This window comes from Panthera leo, chromosome E2 (assembly GCF_018350215.1).
Source record: "Panthera leo isolate Ple1 chromosome E2, P.leo_Ple1_pat1.1, whole genome shotgun sequence".
In the NCBI taxonomy this organism is placed as follows: Eukaryota; Metazoa; Chordata; class Mammalia; order Carnivora; family Felidae; genus Panthera; species Panthera leo.
Genome location: NC_056693.1, coordinates 27,180,762 through 27,204,891, shown reverse-complemented (window position 1 = coordinate 27,204,891; position 24,130 = coordinate 27,180,762). Strand labels below are relative to the sequence as shown.

Below are 24,130 nucleotides of genomic sequence, written 5' to 3'. Positions count from 1 at the left end.
AATCTTATAGTTTTCCCCAGAAGTTGATACTTATGTGTTACTTGAGTAATTTAGATAACACAAAAACAAAAGTTTAAAAGAATAACAGTCATGCCCTAAGAAGCCCAACAGTACAGAGAGTGCCTTTTATCCTACTGAAATGCAGGAGAATAAGTGTCTGAAATTCATCATGTGGAAGGCCTTCCCTGTGGAGTTCCCCTCCCTCTGGAAAGGAGTCCTCTCTGTGACCTTCAGGGCTCTGGGCTCCTGGGCCACATCTCCTTCACTCAATGTGACAAAGGTTGAGGCCTTACTAATAAGACTCAAAGCCCGTCTTTGAGGAAACGCAAAATAAAGACACGCATCCGGTGCAAGAGACTCTATGCTCTTTTATTAAGTTGTTATATCCACATACAGCACTTCAGCCGCCAAAATCAAGTCCCCTAATGTGGTTTCCTTGCAATAATATTGTAAAACAATAGAAAATGGCAATAACTCCACCGTCTCCTAAGGTGGAGGTTTCCAATCTGCAGTGCTTTTCTCAGGAACTACACTTGGTCACATGCAGAGCTATTAGAAAGCAGAGCCTCTTCCTAAGTGTCTTGAAATTCATGTCCTTTTTAATTGCCCGGAATTCATGTCACTCGTGCAAAGAAGCTATAAACATACACAATCATAAAAACGCATTTAGACACCCAGAACAAAATCAATGCCATATTATTTTAGTTTATTATTCCTTGTAGAGTTCACACTGGTCTTCCTACTTTGATATTTATTTATACCAAAGAAGCGAAAGAACATAAATGCCACACTTGGGATAACGCTAATGCTAGAATTGAGTAGAATACATACAGCTTCTGCCTTAATTTAAAAAACTAAAGCAGTCTTTATGAATCAACCTCACATAATACAGGACAAAACTGAAGGTCACTGTATTATTCATTTAAAAAGGCACTGATAAAGATTAAAATGAAGGTTCATGAGATTTGAAGAAATGTTAGTTTGCATAAATGGCTTCTTCCTTCTTAACGGGGCATGAAGGGGTGGAGGGAATGATAAATAGTATAAGAAAGAATATACTTTCCCTGCCCCCCTGGGCTTTGTTATTCTTCTCTCTTTGGAACCTCTAAGCTCTTTATTTAAGAGGTCCTCTGCTATTCACAACTTTTGCTGCTCTTATGAAAAATTAATGATTGCTTTCTCTTCAACAGAAAACTGCCTTATTTTGCAGAAGATTAACAAAGAGGACTTAGTGCAGAAGTGAGTCCCTCAGCAGGAGAAGCTTCTCTCACACCAACCCATTTATGGCCGGGGGGGGGGGGGGGGGGGGGGGGGGAAATACCCCCTGTTAGTTCAAGGATAGCGAGTAAATAGATGGTGTGCCGCCTGACACCGACTGCAGAACAATGACTACATCCTTCACAAAAAGGACGTGCCAACCAAAACAGCCTGCCCCCAACAGCAGGCTGACCCCACGCCCTGCTCACTGACTTCTTTATGCAGCACACAGAGTGCCACGCTGTGTTTGCAAAGCTATTGTGTGGCAGGCAGATTTTCTGCTAGGGGGTTAACAGGTGAGAGCAGTTATCCTATATGCAACAGCGAGAAGAAAAATAGAGAGGACGCTTTTAGTTAAGCTGCCAATGCTCAGAAAACACTTCTGAAAACATTACAGGTTTGCATCATTCTTGAATGGAGATGGTGAGCTTGTCTCAGAATGATTTACCCAGGTAAGGAGAGAGTATAGACTGCAAACATAAAGTAATTCGAGTTCATATCCTGTCCTGTGTACACATCAATCTTCATTTTAATATCCCGTGATTGTCATCAAAGGAATTTCTGGTGAAATTTCACTTTGACCATTTAAAAGTCCTACATTTTTATATCACTTTACATGTTAATTTCACTCCATCTGTAACGATAGCAATATCCTTTATAATTGAAGAAACTGAAGTGTAGGGAGGTTATGTCAATTATTGGTCAGTTAGTGGGGGGCCAGGACTCAAACTCAGCTCTGGTCACTCCTCACCTAGTGCTCTATGGTAAGCTGGTGGACGAGAGTCCACATGACTAACCAGGCATCCAGCCACCCAGGGACTGTGGGCAGAACACAGGGTTCACCAAGCTGATTCTAAATACACGTCAATGAGTGGGTTCAACTGATACACAATTTGGCATCTATATTGCCTTGGCTTTCATGGAGCTTACAGACTAGTGGGGGAGGGAGAAGTGAACAAATATTTACACCAGACAATTGTACAATTACGCTTGTGAAGGGCCACACTTTTGGGGATGTGGTTCAAGGTTATATCTTTTGTGTTTTGGTTTTTAAATTATTAATTTTACATGTTTGGAGTAGACAAGCACTGAGCTTGGGGGGCTGAAAGGGTGTCATAGAGAATCTATGGAAGAGTTCTGGGTTAATCAGTGCTGTCAGCATTTTTTGTATTTGTAGACTTTCTGATATCACTAATGGCACATCACATGACAATTAGAGGATTTCTCTAATTAGCTTCTCTTCAGCTTGAATACAATTTTCAGAGAGCACTAAATCTACAACGTGTTTCCTCATTTATAAGAACCTTGAAAGATCTGAGAAACAGTGACAGCAGGCATCTGTAGCGTGCCTTCCCTGTGCCACCCACTGCTCTGGGACCTTCTGATGTGTGATGACGTTTATCCTTCACACAAGTCCCATGACTGGTACTATTATTACCCCGTTTTACAGATGAGGAAACTGAGAAACAAAGAATGAAAGTAGCTTGCCTAAGGTTACTGGGATTCAAAGCTGGTGGACTGCCTCCAATCTGCTACAATTTCTGCCTAAAAGGAGACGTTATTTAAAATAATTTTTAAATGTCTGAAACAATTTGCAGCATAATTATAGATAGCAGATCCAATAACTAGAAAAAAGGAGCTCTGAATAAACACTTTCCAAGAGTATACAATAAAAGGCAAAATCAATTCTCACCATAAAATCTATTACAAGGATTTTACCACTGTCAACATTTTATTATTAGATATCAAAAAAATCATTACCACAACAACACAACATTCACAACAACATAAAAATGAACTCTGTTTCTTAAGGAAAATGCTATAAATATGCACAGGATAACATTTTTCTCTCCAACATGGCACTCAGCTAATAAATCACCAAGTCATACACATCAGTTTTTGTCTCTTTTCGTAGAACTTTACAGGTGAAGACTTGGTAAGACCTGTAATCAGTTCAAGAAGAGAAACCTGTTAGAAGCCACCAGTAGAGTCTAAGACTTAATTAAAACTTTTGGATGACAGACGAAATCATAAAAAGGATAAAAGACAGGTTATAAATGAGGAGTAAATACTTGCAACATATCTGCTAAACAAAAAATGAATTGAAGTTATAAAGAACTCCTATAAACCAATGAGATAAACAACTCAATAGAAAAAAGCATAAATGATATATTCAAGAATTTCACAGGAAAGGAAATCTGAGTGGCCAATAAACACGGAAGGATGTAGAACCTCGCTAGCAATTAGGGGAACACATTTTGAAACCACAATAAGCTACCTACTTTAGATGGGCAAAATTTTTGAGTTGGCCAATATCAGAAGGCTGGTTTAAGTGTAGGAAAAGAAAGGCTGTTATCACTACTGGTGGGATTATAAATGGTACAATTTGGAGGTGTTGTAGTAGTGCACAGTAAAAGGGAAAATGAGCAAATTCTGTGATCTTAGAGTTGTCTGTCCCAGAGAAACACTCACACAGGTGCACTAGAGGTATGGTTACTGCAGTATTATTTGAAATAAAGTGGACATAACTTAAACATCCATCAGCAAGGAAACGGATAACTAAACTGTGGTATGTTCACAGGGTATCACAGTTAGGGATGCTAATCTAGATTTAAATGTAACAAAAATGCACAAAGCTCAAAAACCATAATAAGTGAAAAAAGCTGCTGGACAAGATATAGTGTGATACTGTTGATATAAATGTCAAAAACTCCACACAAAAAATACGTTATTTCCAAGAATTTGCATATATATATATATATATATATATATATATATATATATATATATACACACACATATATGTGTATACACATAAAGTTAGTTGATCCTTGAACAATATAGGGGTTAGGGATGCCAAACCCCAGAGTCAAAAATCCACATAGAACTTTTCACTCCCCCCAGATCTTAACTGCTAATAGCCTGCTGTTGACCAGAAGCCTTCTCAGTGACATAAATAGCCAATTAACACTTATTTTGTATGTTATGTGTATCATTATATGCATACGTCATATATACTGTATTCTTACAATAAAGAAAGCTATAGAAATGTTATTAAGAAGGTCATAAGGAAAATACATTTATAGTACTGTACTGTATTTATTTTTTAAAAATTGTGTATAAGTGGATCCATACAGTTTCCAGACTGTGTTGTTCAAGGCTCAACTGTGTACACACACACACGTGTATGTACACACATATGTATACTATATATGTATATATATGTAAGACTATATAAATTACTGGAAAGATATACACCAAGTTCAGATTAGTTTCACTTTTGGGGAGTAAGGTAAGACGACTGTGGTTGGAGGGACATGTGAAGGGAGATTTAACTCAATAAGGTGTTTTTTATTTTTTCTAAAGGGAGAAACTCTTATTACTTATACAATTTAAAAAATACTATATACATTAAAAAAAAGACTGAATCAAATATGTCAGTAATTAACTCCAGATGGTGGATATATGTGTTCTCTCTTCTCCTTTTTTTTTTTTTTTTTTTTAAAGTTCAGGGGCACCTGGGTGGCTCAGTCGGTTAAGCGTCTGACCTCAGCTCAGGTCATGATCTTGCGGTTCGTGGGTTTGAGCCCCATGTTGGGTTCTGTGCTGACAGCTCAGGGCCTGGAGCCTGCTTCAGATTCCATGTCTCCCTCTCTCTCTGCCTCTCCCCTGCTCGTGCTCTGTCTCTGTCTTTCAAAAATAAATAAACATTAAAAAATAAATTTAAAAAGTTCATTTTCTCAATTTTCCAAAATAAAAAATATATCATTTAAACTCAATAGAAATGTAACTTGTAATTTGCAGTGCAACCTGCAGTGTCACACTCTACCTCTTGCCATTAGCTTTTCTTTATTTTTATCTTACAAACTTGGGCTCTTCAATCCGGGCAAATTAGGATCAGAACACTTTGATCTTCCATTTTTTTTCAACAAAAAGGAAAATAATGTGTTTGGTGTTTTTTTTGTTTTTTTTTTTTTGTTTTTTTGTTTTTGTTTTTGTTTTTGTTTGCTTGTTTGAGAGAGTTTTAAGATCAGAGAGGCATATGTCTCACAAGTAATGGAAGACACTGTTTGGAAAACGAACTCATGGGTTGCAGCATCTTTTGGAATCCCACAAAGATGTTGCACCTTTGGATTTAGATAACAATTGCAACAAGTTGTTAAGTAGCTCTTTGTCATTCTTCCAGTCAAAACTAAGATGCACTATTGTATAGATGTTTACAGCTGAGCTGTCCAGTATAGTTATGACATGTTCTTATTTAAATTTAAGTTAATTAAAAGTAAATAAAATAAAAAATTCAGTTCCTCAGTAACACTGGCCACATTCCAAATGCTCAATAGCCACAGGTGGCTAGAGGGTACCATACTGGACCGCTATGGGTTCCAGAGACAAACTCCTTGGATCCTGGTCCCAACTCCACTACTTAGGAACTACCCAGCCATAAGAAAATTTTTTAATCTATATGTGCCTCTGGCCTCACCTATAAAATGAGGAAAATCCTAACACTCTGTTCAGTGGATTGCTGTCAGGATTAAATGACTTAATGTATGTAGAGCTTATATTAACATAATAAACATCATATAAATAAGAAGCTCTTATTACTATCTTTCAGCTGTCTGACTGATGGTATCACAATGCCACATGGGTCTCATTAGAGACCCAGAGCACCAGGACATGGCTGAGGAAGAAGCAATGTTCTAGTCAGCAGGAGAAGATCCTTGTTCACCTGTGGGCCTGATAGTCGGTGTAGCTCTGAATGCTTTCCTAACATTGGGTCATAGTTTGATAAAACTTTCTGCTGAAATTCAGAAAATTTTCATTCATTCATTCATTTGCTTAACAAACATTTATTTTTATTGAGTTCATGTTGTATGTCTGGCACTGTTTTAGGCACTGGGCTATATCAGTGAACAAAACAGATAAGGGTCCCTACCCTAGTAGAACTTATATTTCTTGTGGAGAACACAAGCAATAAGCATGATATAAGAAATTATATAGCATGATAGAAGGTAAAAAAAAAAAAGTACTATGGAAGAAATAGAGGAACCACAGGAAATCTGAAGCTGGGGAGGGGTCAGGTTACAATTTTTAAGGGGGGATGGTAGGGCTCATTGAGAAGATGCCATTTGAGCAACTGCCTGAAGGAGGTGAGAGAATGGGCACTGCAGATATTAGGAAAGAGCATGCCAGGCAGAGGTGCCAACCAGTGCAAGGGCCCTGAGGCAGGAGCACAGCAGAGGCTGGAGTGGAGTGAGAAGGAAAGGGGTAAAAGAGAGCTCAGAGAGATGGGTGATGAGGAGGGTGAGCAAGTGAGTGTGTAGAGGCCTGATTGGATTAGACCAAGATGGGATCTTCCAGATGGTTCTGAGCAGAGCAGTGACTTATGTTTTAAAGGCTCATGGTGGCAACTGTATTGAGAATAGACCATAGGGGTGGAGGATGGAAGTGGAGACAAGGTGAACAGGTCACTGCAAAAATCTCTGCAGCAGGTGATGGTCTTTGGGCCATGGTCGAAGCAGTGGAAGTTGTGGGAAGAGGCCCGATTTTGGAGTTTGAAATTATATTCTGACAGATTACATGTGGCATGTGTGAGAGAGCAGTGAGAACCTGCTGCCGTCTGTATAAAACTTACGTGCTGTCTTTATTTGATCATTTGAATCACAAGCCCAAACCCAAGATTTGTATTTGTTACCATGAGGTAACTGCCAGGAGACAATGAGTGCAAACGACGTGGGGGTAGGGTGGGGAGAAAAGTGCTTATTGTAGGCTCCTGCCTCCGAAAGAGGATAAACACAAATATGCAGACATTTCCTCACAGTGAAAAACAGAAAGGATAAATTGTATTTTTATTTTTTATTTTTATTTATTTATTTATTTATTTATTTATTTATTTATTTATTTTAATGTTTATTTATTTTTTGAGAGAGAGAGACAGAGCATGAGTGGGGGAAGTGCAGAGAGAGAGGGAGACACAGAATCCGAAGCAGGCTGCAGGCTCTGAGCTGTCAGCACAGAGCCCGACATGGGGCTTGATCTCTCGAACTGTGAGATCATGACCTGAGCCAAAGTCGGACACTTAACCGACTGAGCTACCCAGGTGCCCCTAAATCGTATTTTTAAATGGTTATTTATAGGGAGAGAGGGGGAAGAGAGTACAAGGAAGCCAGACTTTGTAAATTTGATTTTGCAGCCATGTAAATATTTTTATAATTATAAAATAAAATTTTAAAATGAATTATTAAAAATATACAAAACAAGTAAGCTAACTACAAATATAGCTGGTGGGTAAGCCACACAGGTAGGGACCATTCTAAGGGACTCTAAAACACAGTAATTTATGTCCCTGGTAGGATATACTCTAAAGACAGAGAGAGGAAAAAAAAAAAAGAGCTTGGCTGTTTTCATTAATCATATTGTTGATTGTAGTTTTTGTATAATTACTCTGAGGCTGATTGTGTGTAGTGTGGGATGTAGCAAATTAATAATTACTCTGGGTTATTCAGAACTAGGGATTTTTGGCAGGAGAGAAGGGAGTCACTTCATGGATATAAGATCCACAAAGTAAAAACTTGCCCTGAATTTGAATTGGATATATCAGAATGGAGTAATCATTTTATTTTAAAAATTTTTTAATGTTTATTTATTTTTGAGACAGGGAGAGACAGAGCATGAATGGGGAGAGGGTTGAGAGAGGGAGACACAGAATCTGAAGCAGGCTCCAGGCTCCGAGCTGTCAGCACAGAGCCCAACGTGGGGCTCAAACTCACGGACTGTGAGATCATGACCTAAGCCAAAGTCGGACACTTAACTGACTGAGCTGCCCAGGTGCCCCATTATTTTTACAAACCCCACACATTTTCTGCCTTTGTCCACTCTAAACAGGAACCAGCCCAGAAGCAACGAGCTTCTATCCAGAAGCTTCTATCCACTTACTATCCAGATTTTGTGATATCCAAACAACATTCCCCTCTGAAAGGAACCCAAGAGAAATGGCTGCTTCCAGATCTGGGGCAGGATATGTACAAGATAAGCCTGGAACATACTGGAAAGCAAAGAAGCTATCAAAGAGAATTAGGGCCATGTCAAGAGAACTCCAGAGCCAACTTGACTAGGTTTCCATTGGACAAAGACAGAACAATTTAAATATCAATAAATACAATAACTTTGACACACGAAACATATTTAACATATAAGCTCTTACTAATATTAACAATAAAACAATAGTAACCAACACAAACGTTCATTGGTTACCTTTGGAAGATGCAAGAGAAATAACTCGTGATTTTGACAACCAGTATGTAAAGGGAAGAAGAAACGCACTTATCCTACCTCTCCTGTATGAACTATGCCCCAAGGCAGCCAAATGTGTGAAGAGAGGGATTTTCTCTTTGGAGAACATTTCAGTTAATAAATAAGGCAATAATAGAATTATAATGTTGCCATTTTTGTAGTTCCAATGAATGAATGGACATAAGCAATAACTGTCGATGGCTGTTAACATCGCAAAAACAGAGATTATAAGACATTTCGAACTTCCTGATGCAGATATAAAACAACACCTAGGAAATGGTCTTGCTGCCCAACCCCTCCCAAAGGCAACAGCAACATCACTCCTGTATCTGATAAAGTCAATTCACAAAAATAGAGGAGACAGACAATATGGACAACGTCATCGGGATGCAATCAGGGGAATCCTAACACTATTGAACAAACATCCAGGTTTCTTCAGCAACAATGCAAAAGCCACCAAACTGAAACATAACAAAAGGGATGATGGGGATTAAAGAGACATAGCAAATGCATTCAGTGCCTGGGTCAACTTAGATTCCGATTCAAATAAACCAATGGTAGTAAGAAATAAAACGGTGGGGGGGGCGCGTGGCTCAATAGGTTAAGCATCTGACTGTTGATTTTGGCTCAGGTCATGATCTCAAAGTTCATGAGTTTGTTTGAGCTCTCCAACAGCCTGACAGTATGGACCCTGCTTGGGAGTCTCTCCTTCTTTCTCTGCCATTCCCCCATTCTCTCTCTCCCTCTCTCTCAAAATAAATAAATTGAAAGAAAGAAAGAAAGAAAGAAAGAAAGAAAGAAAGAAAGAGAGAGAGAAAGAAAGAAAAGGAAAGAAAAGAAAAGAAAAGGAAAGAGAAAAACCACCTACTTAAAAAAAGACAATCAGGAAAATGTAAACACTAAATGTATATCTGAGGATGTAATGACATTAATTTTTTTGTTGTATTCTTTTCCTCTTAACTTTTTTAGGAGTGATAATGTTTTAGAGACCCAGGCTAGAATAATTTCCAGAGGAAATTATAAGATGTCTGGGTTTACTTCAAACTAATCCATGTGTGTAGGGGTGGGAAGTGGGGAGGATGTAGGGGATGGAGATAGAAGGGAGTAAAAATGAGACTGGGGTAAGAGTTAAAATGTATTCAACTTGGGTGATCAGCATGTGAGTATTTTTCCTTGTAATTTTCTTTCTGCTGTTGTAGCTGCTTCCTCTGATTAGAGGCTACGGCCTCCTGGAATCTTCCCACCTTCTCTTCCCCACATCCAATCTGTCAGCAGGTCCCAAAAACCCTACACTGGGAGTATATCCGAGACCTTCTTCATTCCATTCCCCAGCTACTGCCTTACTTTCCACCACCACCACCTCTCGGCTGGTCCATCTCAGCTGTCTCTAAGCCAACTTCATGCTCCATTGTACAAAGCAAGTGTAGAGAGAGTGACTGTTTCCATGTTAGGCTGGGGCTTCACCGCAGGGTTGACAAATGTGGAATTTAATGGTGAGGAGAAGTTTGCCAGACAAGATGGGGGAGGACATTCCAGGCCACTGGAACAGCAGGTGCAAAAGGGCAAGGGTGTCCATCAGCCCCATCAGTGACTGCAGACAAGAAGCAAGGAGGCATAAACCTGGGGATGAGGGATGACAAGCGCTGAGTGACAAAAGGCCTTGAATGCCAGGTTACGTTTTCCTGTTAACCCAAGGGTGACAGCCAGTCACAGAGACATTCTCTACAGGAAGTGACATGTAAGATTTGCACGTTCAAGAGAGAACTCTGGGGGCAATGCAGAGGAAGATGGGCTGGAGGGCCGGAATTTTGCAACTGAGAGGCCAGGGAAGAGGCTACTGTAACCTTCCAGGCTGAGAGAAAATAGGACTAGAGAGTGGAGTGGGAAGGTGTGCGAGGCATGTGCCAGACAAATCAGGAGATTGAGTGTGAGCAAGGAGCCTAGGTCACACACTCAGAAAGAGGACTGGGGCTTTCTGGGGACAGGGGTGGAGGTACAATGAGTTAAACCCTGCATACCTCAGTTCTGAATTGCACATGCAATTAGTGCACATCTTGGCTGGTGGGAAACCAGGCTGATGTATCCAGCAGCCAGTTGGATATTTGAGGCAGGCTGAGTAAGAGGATCTGCATGACAAAGGTTCACTATTATACACGACGTGGAGCCCGAAAGAAAAGAATGAAAAGAAGACGATTTTTATCAAACTCCACAGTAACACAGTAACAGCAAAAAAGCCATTATAGGTAGTAAATGTGGAAGTCTCCGAATAATTTTCCCAGGAAGCAGCCCAGACTGGCTTTCAACAATCTTTCACCTTCCTTCCTTCTTTTCTTACTGTGTCTTCTTTCTGTTTCCTCCTTTCTTTCTTTCCTTCCTTTTTTCTTTTTTAAATAAATATTTATGATGAGTTTATAATATGCTAGATGTAGTGTTGGGTTGCAATGATGAATAAACACGGACAGGGTAGCTGGCCGCACGGACTTTATGGTCTAGTGGAGAAGACAGACATTAAGCAAAGGCTCACACAAATAACTGTTTAATTACCAACTGTGGTAACTCCTAAGGAGAGACACATGGCAAAGTGATCCACATCCAAGGGGCCACAGTGAAGTCTTCACTCAGGACATGTCAATTTCACTGAGCTCTGAATGATGAAGAGATTTTACTGGGTGAAGGGGACTGGAGCAGCCTTCCAAGCAGAGGCTCAGTATGTGCAAAGGCTCACGGGCAGGGGAGAGCATGGAGGGATGGAAATGCCAGTTGGGACTGGAGGTCAGAGATAAGGGAGAGCGTGAGTGAGGTGAGGCTGGAGAGGCAGGTGGGGGCAGGCTGTGGTGAAGAGTGTGGTTCCTTTTGAGTGGCAAATAGGAAGCTATTGAAGAATTTTAAGTAGGGAGGGGTATGAGCATTTTTAAAATACGACTCTTTCTGCCCCGTGGAGAACTGATGAAAGGGCTTCAGAACAGATGAGTGGAAGCCAGCTGAAGACGACTGTAATGATCTAGAAGCACAATAACGGTGGCTGGATAGAGATGTGGTCATGAAGATATAAAGAAATGGATGGATTTCAGAGATGCTTTTAGGATGTAAAATCTCAGGTTTTATAGGTGGTGAATAGGCTATGGGTGATGAAGGAGACAGCCACCCATGTGGGCATTCATATTCACCCTGCATGGGTATTTTACCATGGTTGTAAATAAATGAGAGGTTAAGGATCTTGTAAGAGGGCTATGGAAGGGAAGGGTCAAGGAAGTCATTGTTTGTGTCAGCCTAGAATAACTTTCTTGTCCTCTAGGAACTTAGAATCTGCTAAGATGAGCCCAGCACCTAAGCACCAGCCCATTTATAGTGCTTGGGATCAGATCAGTAGGTAGGAGAAGCAATAAAAGATACTGACTCCACATGACCTAGAAGTCCAAAGAAGAGAAGGGCCTCCTGTAGAATGAGGCTCAGGAGCAGCTTTCAAAATCCTTTAACACTTCCCTACAATTCATGTGTGAACTCTGTGTTCAGTGTAATACTGAAAACATGTAATTCTTGCAGTTGTAGCACATATAAACCATATGCATTGCAAATCTCTTTTTAACAAAAGCATACAGATCCAGCTGTTGGCAAGCAAATGCTCTTGGCATTTGATTCCTACAAATGCCAAAAATCATACCTAGAAATGTAAAATATTCATTATTGGTAGAGTCCTTCACCCAAACTTCTTTTGAAAATAATGAAGCAAATCCCTACTTTGGTAGGAATGTGGCAAATCAGAAAGGTACAATTATCACTTAAAATAAGTAAATGGTTGGAAGGAGCTCAGGAACCCCACACAAGTGGCTGCCATGGACACAACTCAGGTTTGGAGCTTTGCAAGTGGGTTTTGTTCTCATAAAGTATGATGCAGCGTGATGTGCGCACAGGAAACACTGTTTCAAGATCCCATCCTCAACAACCCATGGAGACATAGCTTGTAATATTGTGGTTATGAAATAGTCTTCCTTTTTCTGCCATATTGTCAATGTTGGTAGGGGGCGGGAGGGGACAAGGGATGGGGAAGGAAGTGAACACAGACAGAGGGTGACTTCTGCTCTTTGCTCTGTGTATTTCTCTATCATCTGCATTTTAAAAATAAGAATTCAGGGGGTCCCTGGCTGGCTCAGTTGGTTAAGCATCTGACTTTGATTTTGGCTCAGGTCATGATCTCAAGGTTCGTGGGATTGAGCCTGGAGTCAGTGCAGAGACCATTTGGGATTCACACTTTCTGCCCCTCCCCCCACTCATGTGCGCGTGTGCGCTCTCTCTCTCTCAAATAAAAAAGCTTTACAAATAGAATTCACTTAATGTAGTTTTTTAAAAGTAAAAAATGAATATTCTTCTGTTACCTATATATCTCATGATGTACCTCAATTCCCCTTGCTGAGGTTTCCAAGAGTATGAAACACCATTGATTTCCATATTCTGCAAAGGAACCTATAATATACTTGAAAACAATGATGACAGTTTCCCCACCGTGTTCTTTTCCAGAGTAAATAGCCAACAACTGGTTGTTTTTGCACAAGTTACCATATGCTTTGAAAGGATTGGGGGTTATGTTGCACGAATTCTTGCAGGGGCTTACTACTGCTGGTAATGCCAGGGGCTCATTTTAATGACAATTCTTTAGAGGACTAGCTATTAATGAGGCAGAAGCAGAGATGAACAGCAGGGAATCTCATGTGCTGGGAAAATATATACATAGTATATCTGTATGAAAATCTGGAAAGGGAGAATCTTGATCTGGGTGTGTGGGTCACATGTCCCACTCTTTTTCCCCAAGTCTGTGAAGGAAAAAAAACACACACACAACAAAACGGACTGGTTGGTATATCTGCTAACCTTTAATGGTACAGATTGTTGAACCATACAATAGAGCATTCTAAACAACAAGGGGAAAACAGAATCTTGTTAAGCTCAATATGAGAAGGACACTTTAAGATCATCTATCTTGTAGACTGGGGTACTAAAAATGCAAAGTGACATCCCCAAAGGAGATATTGAATAAAACGAAAAGAAAAATGTTGGTGACCTATTGATTAAACCTCGTGTGCCGCATATCTCCTATTTGTCCCTCCAAATCCACTTCCGTCCTTCTCCAACATGCACTGTGTTCCACCAGACTGACAAGTGTGAACAGCCCAAATGGGCTCTCCATGCTCTGGCATCCAACTGGGGCCAATGGGAGCCTCAGCAGGTGTTCATAGGAAAGGAAGGGGAAGAGTCAGGACCATTTACAACTCTTGTTCTCTCCCTGAGGGGTTGCCCAGGGCTGGCTGTGTCTCTTTTGGATGGTGTAGGCTCCCATCAGGTGACGCTATCTCTCACTCTCTCAGTCTCTCTCTCCATCCTTCTCTCTCATCTAGTCACTACTCCTTCCCCTTGCCTCTTTAGGCCTAGGATGGTAACGGCTCTTGTTATTAGTTCTAGAATACTGCACTGTCCCTTGTGGCTTCCCTATACCTTGCCCATCCTTTGTAAATACCCCCTTTACTCAATTTTCCTCTAATCACCCATCTTGAGCATGCCGTTTTTTTTGTTTTTGTTTTTTTTTTCCTGCTAAGACTCAGACTATGCTGTCAAAGGAAGCTCTTAACCAGGTCCTTGGTGTCCTAAAAGAAAGTTCTAGTAGACACTTGTCATTCTTTTTCTACTTTCCTTCAGCCCACCCCCCTTCCTGGCATCTGAGCTGTCTGGGGATTTCTCCACCTCATGGCTCTTGATGGGTGACAGAAACCAACAACCCCATGGAAGTCACAGGCTTATTCTCCCAGCCTCCCTTGCCGCTAGGCTCAGATATGTGATCCAGGCTCAAGCAGATTGACTCCTGACATGACATGGGACAAACAGGGGCTGCAGAGAATCCATTTTTTGCTGGAGCAACAGCAGAACTGGGAGCTGCATTAATCTCCAGATGGAGCAGCTGAGTCTAGTGTCAGACTTCGGGTGCGGGTCGTGTGTCCGGTGGAACCTGCACCCAGCAGCAGCGGCCACGTGGTTCCCTGCAGAGATTTTATGTACTGCTCTGCTACCGGGGTCCCAAGTATCTGTCTCTATGGACCTTCCAGAAAGCCTGTGAGTCCTTCAATTCATTCCTTTCTTGCCTGAATGAGTCCGAGTTGTTTATATTGCTTGAAACTAAGAACTCTGACTGATCTAAAAAGCTGAATCTTTTGGACCTAAAGTTAAAAATAAATCCATGTTTGAACATTTACTCTGTTTCAATTTCTATGCTAGGTGTTGCCCAGCTAATTAAGATTGTCAATCAACACGATAAACACTCTAATGAAAGCGTAACTTTTGGGGTACAGAGGCAGAAGTGATTAATGCTGCCTGGGAAGTTTTGGAAATTTTCAGAAAAGTAGTGAACTGGGCAGGTAAGGAATGGTGATGTGAAATTGTTTGGTGTGTCCAAAGAATGAAGGTGAGGTCAGAGTAACTGGTGTGAAGCAGAGAAAAGGGTCACTGGAGACGATGCTGGAACATGAACTAAGGACCAGCTGCAAACTGTCTGAACTTTACTCTCGAGGTAAGTAGGAGAAGCCATGCCAGGGACTCTGGAAGACGGGTTGAAGAGGGGAAAGAATAAAAGCAGGAAACCCACTTGGTCTCACAAAGGGCTATGACCACAGTAGAGGGATTGGGATTGAGAAAGAAGGCAGAGGCTTGAGAAACATTTAAAGAGATACAAGTAGGGGCTGCTTTCCTGCTGGGTGTAGAGAGGCAAGGAGGATCCCAAGCTGGTCTCAAAGTAGTAGTGTGAAGGAGTAGGTGGGGAGCAAAGTTTCCTACTAATATAGGAAACTCATCATGTAGTACAGGTTTGGCGTGGAGGGAGGAGAAAGTGGCATGCCCAGATCTTCTCTTATGTTAAGGATGTACTAATACATGCATTTTTAGATGCTGGGATCCTGCGTCTAATCACTGCTCCAGACAAAGAAAGGATGGAGTTGCTTCCAAATTGGTTGCTATCATTTGATTTCCCTGTTACTCCTGGGGCTGTTCTATTTGCTACAGGTATACCATAGCCTTAAATTGCATGATCATCTGGGATGTTCTAGGTTGGTAGTTAGGAAAATATAATTCTTTAAAAAAATTTTTTAAGCTTCATTTATTTTTGAAAGAGAGAGAGAGAGAGAGAGAGAGAGAGAGAGAGAGAGAGAGAGGAGCAGAGAGGGAGACACAGAGTGAGTGGGAGAGGAGCAGAGAGAGGGAGACACAGAATCTGAAGCAGACTCCAGGCTCTGAGCCGTCAGCACAGAGCCTGACGCGGGGCTCGAACTCACAAACCGCGAGATCATGACTTGAGCCAAAGTCAGACGCCCAACTGAGTGAGCCACCCAGGTGCCCCAGGAATATATAATTCTTTAGAGGGACTATACGTAAGCTGTTTAAATTCCATCCACACTAGCCTCTTTCTCACTTTAGGGTACAAGCATGACCTAGATCCACTACCTAGTCCACTGCCAGACCCACACTAGAACCCTTAGGAGGTCACTGGACCACAGGATCAACAAACACTAGCCCTCTCCCTGGCCCATCTGCTGTTGACCTTCTCTGCTCCATTTCTAACCCTGATTCCTCCTGCCAACTGCAATTCTGAGAGCTGACAATGGCAAGCTTGGCTTCCTGATACATCCTTTTTAAGTAAACTTATCAACTTCAAGAACATATTTGACTCTTTCCCTGTGATACTAAGCCTCATTCCTGATAGTATTTTACCTTTGTTGTGAATAGTAAAGTTCTTCTAGTTGGTTTATTGTTAAGAAGTACATAGACATGGGGTCTGATGGATGACATCTTTAGCCTTGGATTATAAAAAGGGGCTACCACTGTGCACTTGGCTAAAGTAAACACATTTTACCAGTGAATGGCTTTCATTTATCAAATTCTCAGCCAGCACAAAAAGCTAAGCTATGTAATAAGTACTATCCTACAACACTACTCATTTCTGAAGGCACAAAATGATGACTAGAAGCTTTAGAGATGTTTTCTAGAAACCAAATATAAGAACAGCTTTGTTACCGTGTACCTACAGAAGCAGAAAATGCATAGCCCTTTATTCATTTTTGCTCCCTTCCTGAACAGTCATCTCTAAGTTGGTATTATTCTCTACTAGACCATGACCTCTTTGAGGACAGAATCAGGTTCTAATCCATATATAAATCCACACCATCAGGCATAATGAATGTTACATGATTGGGGCCAAATAAATGTTGGCTGAATTAATCAACAATACGTGATGAGAGAACTCACATTAGGAGGGGAGAGATCCTCTCAGCCATAATAACGGGGCAAGTGAGATTGCTTTGCCACTGGCAGCACTAAAGGCAGAGTCAGTGACTATTATCATGTATATGGAAATTCCAAAAGAATGGATAAACTAGACTCATGGATAAGAAAGTAGTCATCACACCCACAGTGTCTTGGAGATTTTTTTTAAAGTCATAACCATGCTACATAAGCAATATATTATGAAGGCTGAGCATGTGAATAAAACTTAGTTTTGTCATAAATTTTACGACAAAGTTAATCAGACACATATTTAATGACATGCATAATTATTTATGCAGCACTGTAATCAGACATTAATAATAAGCAGTCCACACCAATGATTCTAAGAGTCTTTACTTGTGTTCAACCAAACCGACTACTTGGCATTCCCCCTCCCCACCCCCCACCCCTGCTTCTTAGGTGTTAATCCTCTGTACCTACTATAACTATCAGTGGTGAAGGGCTTCTGAGATATGAATAATTTAATTCTAAGTGCAGAGATACTGAAACCCTTACTAAAGACTGTCACAAGCAGGTAAGGCTCTCTGCACTCCTTCTACCACCTAAAACGCCTGAAGGAGAAGCATATGGATGCTCTGCCCACAGCTACACTTCAGTGCATTCCCACTCTAATGGCTGGATCTCTGCCCTTATGAAACAAAGAAACTAAAGAAAGCCTCTATGACCCAAAGTGGTACACTGGAATTTGGGAAATAACAACCCCCACCCATAGGCTGTCACCAGTAACTAAAGGGAATTTGTGATAAGATCCTTACCCCTTATCCCTCAGGGCAAGGGGTAGTAATACTGACGTGCTCCCACCGTTACCCAATGGGCTGCCCACAGCGCCAGATGACTTATGAATGCCCCCTTTGATGGTATTCCTTTCCTTGATTCACTTTTCTATTCTCTCACCAATGCTTCATGGAATCACCATGCATACATGCCAGTTGCACCTGAATCCTTGTCTCCAGATCTGCTTCTGGGGGACCACAAAGTAAGATAGCGCTCCAGTGATGGGGTTGCAAGCCAGATGTATTCCCTTCCTCTAAGGGCTTTCCTACTCTACACAAACACACACACACACACACACACACACACACACACACACACACACACACAGATGCAACCAATCACTTCCAGGCTTCCTGGATACCAGCCATCTGCAGGTAGCAGAAGAGCTGTGCTATAAGCCTGTGCTTTTCCTGAGGGCAGCTCTCACCATGACATGGGCCCCAGGAAGATAAAAGAATGTATGATCATTTCAAGGATGGAGGATGTTCCCTGGATTCCTGAAAGTGGGAAGCCAGTGGAAGGCAAGAGTCCATCTAGCTCAAGCAGAGAGGAGAAAAGAGAGAGAGCATGAGCTGGCAGTCTCATGGCTTAGAAAAAGCTGCCTCGGGTGCTGATCTGCAACAATTATGCAGTCCACGTACCTCTCGCTAATAGGTCTACGGTGGTCCTGATGACTAGACCGACTCCCAGCTCATTCTTCTCAGAGACAGTCCAGAGTCTTTCATTCTGCAGTTAAAGAATTGGCACAAATAGCCTTGATGAAGTCATGAAAGTACATTTATGCTAAAGTGTAAATGACTCATAGCTTCTTTTCTATTATATGGTGGGGAGGTGCTATGAACATAAGGACACTAATGAACTAAAAGGGGAAGGGATGTCCCTGACAAATAAACACCAGAGAAAGGGCAAGGTGGTGGTGACCAAGACAGCACCACTATGTACAGAATTTAGCATGGGACTTGGTACTTATACTGGCCACTAATGTACAGTATGATATGGATGTTTAAAGCATTGAAAATAAACCACTTGCTGCAATGTCCTGAGTTGAGAGGGCTAAAATCAGATCATAAAAGGGCTTACCCCCTTTTTTTTTATTAAAAGTTGTTTAGTTGTTAAGCTGGCTGCCATGAGGCCTAACATTTAGTTCCAATTATTAGATAAGTATCTGTTTTGAATGGTATTTGAATTACCAGGTTCTACATTGTTCTGGTTGGTAAAGTCTCCTTTGTATTTTGTAAAGAGGCGAAAATTGGTATACTGATTTATAGAACAGATATGCCATTTTTCAAAGTATATTAAGACCATGGTTCACTATAACACGGTGCTTGTTGGAATAAACCTACCAAGAATAAACTGGTTTCTATTTGAGGAGGAAACACTGAGTGGAAGAGATAGGACTTTGTTTTAGGTATTTTCCATTATCAGGTCATTCTGGTTTAAATGTCCTAGTTTAAACTGATGCCATTTTCTTTCCCTCTGCTTTGCTGAATAAATGGCTGAGGACATTTCTAATTTACAGAGTTGGTTAACAAAATAAAATCTAATTTGGCAGCCAAAATCATATTAAGATTTATACGCTAAGAATTTGTAAAATGTATACACTAAATACACGTATGTGACTACATTAACTTTTCTTCAAGTATGCTCACCTATGGTCTTCTCTGAGGCACAGTCTATCATGCTGAGGTCCTAACATAATATGAAAATAAGATGCATTTGGGAAAGCAAAACAAGAGTAAAACAAAAACATACCTTAAGTAAAATCTTACACATCTCCAACTCATTATTAACCAGGTTTTAAGTTTTAATAAGTTCATTACGTTAAAAGTTTAGATGTCTGGGTGGTTCTACCCCAAAACATGATCTCTGAGGGATTTCCATGTCTGTGTAATAGAGTGATCACGTGACACTTTCCCAACTCACTAATCTGAACATACAACATGAAGAAAGGTCATATTCTATCTTGTTTGAAACATCTGGGAAAATGAGCCTGGTATTTATAAGATGAGGCTCTCTGGTTGGGGTCATTGACATGTCAAGCCAATCAGCTTGCAAATGTAAAAAGAACACTGGTAGGTGCAAAGGTGGAAAGGGAAAGGGGGGCAACAGAATAAAGGATTTCTTGTTAACTGATGAGAAAGGAACATACATATCTCAATGAAATGCGATTTTTTATTTTTTCTGGACTTTCCAAAGATTAAAAAATTTTATTTTATTTTTTCAATGATATTTTTTTACTTATTTTTAAATATAATTTATTGTCAAATTGGTTTCCATACAACAGCCAGTGCTCATCCCAACAAGTGTCCTCCTCCCTGCCCATCACCCATTTTCCCCTTTCCCCCGTCCCCCATCTACCCTTAGTTTGTTCTCAGTCCTTAAAAGTCTCTTATGGTTTGCCTCCCTCCCTCTCTGTAACTTTTCCCCCCCCTTCTCCTCCCCCATGGTCTTCTGTTAAGTTTTTCAAGATCCACACTGAATGTAAATGGACTAAATGCTCCAATCAAAAGACATAGGGTATCAGAACGGATAAAAAAACAAGACCCATCTATCTGCTGTCTACAAGAGACTCATTTCAGATCTGAGGACACTTTCAGATCTTTTAAATTGGAAACTTAAATCCTTGAAATGACAAGGAAACATAAATAATTTACAAATAAACTCACTAGGTCATCAAATGCTGTTCAGTCCCCAATTGGTAAGAGCAGTGAGTACAATCTACACATTTAAGCCCACTGGCTCACTTTGCACAGTGTCAATTTACTTTCAGTAAAGGTGTCAATATCAGTTTTTTAAAAGGACATGTTGGTAAACTGTACATATCTATTTGTAGGTGCCATGATGTAAACTGGTGCACAGTAAACATTCTTCCTGTGGTTAAAAAACTTGGATGGTAGAAAAATTAGAAAAATACATGACCTACTGTTAGGTGGTGACCAAGCTTAAGGCATGTCCACTGAAAGGTTAAAACCTGGATAATAAAAAGTAGTTGCAGTACCAGTAACATTTCCCAAAATGTCAGATCGCAGAAGTATCACTTACATAATTGCTTGTAGTTTATTCCTTTGCTTTTCTCTTTTCTCTCTGCATCTTTGCAACAATTTTTTAAAATTGGAAATATAATTGTTGTCATGTGAACAGCTGTAGAAATGATTAAAAGGTATGGAAAAACCTAACAGGAATGCCAATAATCTGTTTCTAGCAGTAATATATGTGGAACACTGTTTAGGAACAAAAGAGGAAAAAGAAGCACGAAGGGAGGAAGGTTTATCATCTTTGAAAACGTAAAAACTAAACTTCATCGCTTAATAGGAAGAAAAAGGTTTCATATTTAAAGTCAAGGAGAGCTAACTCCTAGCTGGCAACACTACCCCGCATCACTGGGGTCAGCAGCAGTGACTTGCCGTGGGGCAATGTTGCAGGACAAAGTGGACAGGACTTTGGAGCTAGGGGACAGAGAATAATCCACCTCTGCCAGATGAATGATGTTGGGCAAATCAGTTAGTCTCTGCCAGACTACATTTTGTCACCCAAAAATTTGATATAACTACCCAAGAGCCTCATGTGGAGGTGAACACATATTTCTCTGTGAAATGTTTGTTGCTGTTTAAATAGATAGCACTGTGCAAATGTAGGCTACTGTTTCGTATTGCCAATTGTCAAATATGCTACTTAATTCTATCCAGCTATACAAACTAGCATAGCCTCCCAATGGTCTTTTCAATAGTTAAAGATTTATGAATAAAATGATTTTCCTAATAGGATTAACCTGAAGCTTTTCTTAAACATGTAACCTTGAGCCCACCCTACAAAATAATGCTTTGACTATAGCAATGTACATAAAGACTATCCTAGTTTCTAAGATGTCAAACATCGTTCACAAAAGAGAACTACTCTTGAAAGAGATATATTTGTTTTAGCAGGAAAAGATTTCTAGTTCTAATTATGAGTGATTTATTGATGAATGCAAACCATAGCATAAGAGGCATTCCTACGAGCGTCCTCATGTGTGGTTTGCAAGGTTAAGGAAGAGGAGAAATGACTTGATGGTACCAATGGACCTTATATCTATTTAAATATTGTTAAAGGAAAATTATCTTTTAGGCACTTAAGAAAACTACATTGGGGTGCCTGGGTGGCTCAGTCGGTTGAGCGTCCCACTCTGGCTCAGGTCATGATCTCACAGTCCGTGAATTCGAGCCCCGCGTTGGGCTCTGAGCTGTCTATGCTGACAGCTCAGAGCCTGGAGCCTGCTTGGGATTCTGTGTCTCCTTCTCTCTCTCTGCCCCTTCCCCACTTGCACTCTGTCTCTCTCTCTCTCTCAAAAGTAAACAAACATTAAAAAAAATTTTTTAAAGAGAAAAAAAAAAGAAAACTGATTAAAATAAGTCTGAGAATGGGAAAACACCAAAACTGTAAAGAAGGTAAAAATAACCATAATCTTAACCAAAGAAAATAATAAACCAACATGTTGACATACCAGTCACCCTCTATAAATACATCTTCTAAAAATGCACCCTATAAATATACTTTTGCACCTGCTTTCTTCCCATTGAGTATCAAATATACTTTTTTTTTTTTTTTGAGAGAGAGCGAGAGAGAGAGAGAGAGAGAGCGCACAAACAGGGGAGGGACAAAGAGAGAGAGGGAGACACAGAATCTGAAGCAGGCTCCAGGCTCTGAGCTGTCAGTGCAGAGCCCAAGGCAGGGCTTGAACCCATGAGCTGCAAGATCAAGGCCTGAGCCACAGTTGGATGCTGAACCAACTGAGCCACCCAGGTGCACCTCAAATAGACTTTTTAAGAGCAATTGTTTGGAAATTGTCAAGTACCTGAAGAAATATGTTGCAATTGACATAATTCAGTGGCCAATGGAAATATCATGGCAAGTTCCCAACTGGTCTCATCTCACTGAATAGAAACAAATGTCCTCATTTCAAACAAGTGGGAATAACTGAACTGATTTAGGACTCTACTTCTCTTCTAGTTAAAAAATGTAGTTCCATGCAGCAACAATATTATGGGGAACAAAAGAAAAAACAATAACTGTCTAAATTTGCACTAGGGTCATTTCTTCAGACGACCAAAGACCATCTTTTTCCCAGCTCCGTGCTTCAGGCTTAAACTGGATCTCTCAGAAGCAACAACAGAATTTTTGCCAAGTGACTAGGATATAAACACCCTTTTGGTTGCACAGTGAGACATATGCTCTAAAGAAATGTGGTTCAAAATAGGCAAGTGGGTTTCTCTAGAATGAACGAGAGCCCTTGTAAGCAGCTTTGTCTTCAGAGTCTCATGTCTGCACTCGCTTGGTAACTGTTGTCTCCACAGGTAATGGCGGCACACTGTTTTCATGATTCCTTACACTAATGAACTGCTATAAATTTGTTTTCAATATTCCAGAGAGCCCTAACTTCAGCCTTTAGGCAATGCTGAGGATGCACCCTATACTCTAGTCTCACCTTTTGCAAGGTGTACTCTCAGCACTGTGGGCAATTTCCATGGGAGGATATTCTATTTAAAGAACTACTGTCCCAGCATAATACACAAAATCATTTATGAAGGTGCAAGAGACATGGAAATCTCTCAATTATGTTTACACAAGCACAATGTCAGGGCCTCCCTTCCCTGTTCCCTAAGGGGCTGGGGAGAAGAGTACTCAGTTGTGAGCAGAGAAAGACATGCAGGAAGTGTTCATGTGGTCACAGAGTGGGAAGATAGAAACTTCTCCAAAAAGCTGCACACATACACTTCCTGAGCCCAAGAGTGTGCTGGAAGGTCAGACAGGCATTTTCAGAAAGGAGGGAGGCAGGCCAAAGCAGAGAATGGTCTTAGGCTCCCTATTTTTGACCTCAAACACACATCAAATTCTTCTCTTGGCATGTTTTAAAATGGAGTACCTTTAAAACAAGGAATATTTAAAGGGTGCATTAAATTTTATTTTTAAAACCTTCCATAGGCTAAAAATAAGCAAACCACTCTCAATTGACAAAAATGTGCCAATGCAACATAAGTACCTTCACCTTATAATTACAAACAGATTCATAGCTTTTGATGTCCCTTGAATTTAAAAATGGAAATGACAACATAAATTTATAATGTTAATGATTTTCCAATTTAAATTTCAAGATAGAAATGAAAAAAATTTTAATGTCACTCAAAAAAATACCCACCGGTCAGAGTGGCTAAAATGAACAAATCAGGAAACAACAGATGCTGGTGAGGACGTGGAGAAACGGGAACCGTCTTGCACTGTTGGTGGGAATGCAAACTGGTGCAGCCTCTCTGGAAAACAGTGTGGAGGTTCCACAAAAAATCAAAAATAGAACTACCCTTCAACCCAGCAATAGCACTGCTAGGAATTTATCCAAGAGATACAGGAGTGCTGATTCATAGGGGCACATGTACCCCAATGTTTATAGCAATAGCGAAATTATGGGAAGAGCCTAAATGTCCATCAACTGATGAATGGATAAAGAAGATGTGGTTTA

At 40.5% G+C, this 24,130-nt stretch overlaps 1 long non-coding RNA gene across 3 annotated transcripts; it reads right to left on the bottom strand.

The window, feature by feature from the left end:
• Positions 1 to 409: 409 nt before the first annotated feature.
• LOC122208893 lies at positions 410 to 23,853 on the bottom strand. Of its 3 annotated transcripts, none has more exons than XR_006197360.1 (4): positions 23,813 to 23,850; positions 19,290 to 19,329; positions 18,282 to 18,366; positions 410 to 636 (listed from the first exon to the last, which is right to left on the bottom strand). It is a non-coding gene; the product is annotated as an uncharacterized LOC122208893 (long non-coding RNA). The 3 variants fall into 3 exon arrangements; XR_006197362.1 differs by lacking the exon at positions 23,813 to 23,850 and adding an exon at positions 20,564 to 20,589; XR_006197361.1 differs by lacking the exon at positions 19,290 to 19,329 and having other exon boundaries at positions 23,813 to 23,853.
• Positions 23,854 to 24,130: the final 277 nt, after the last annotated feature.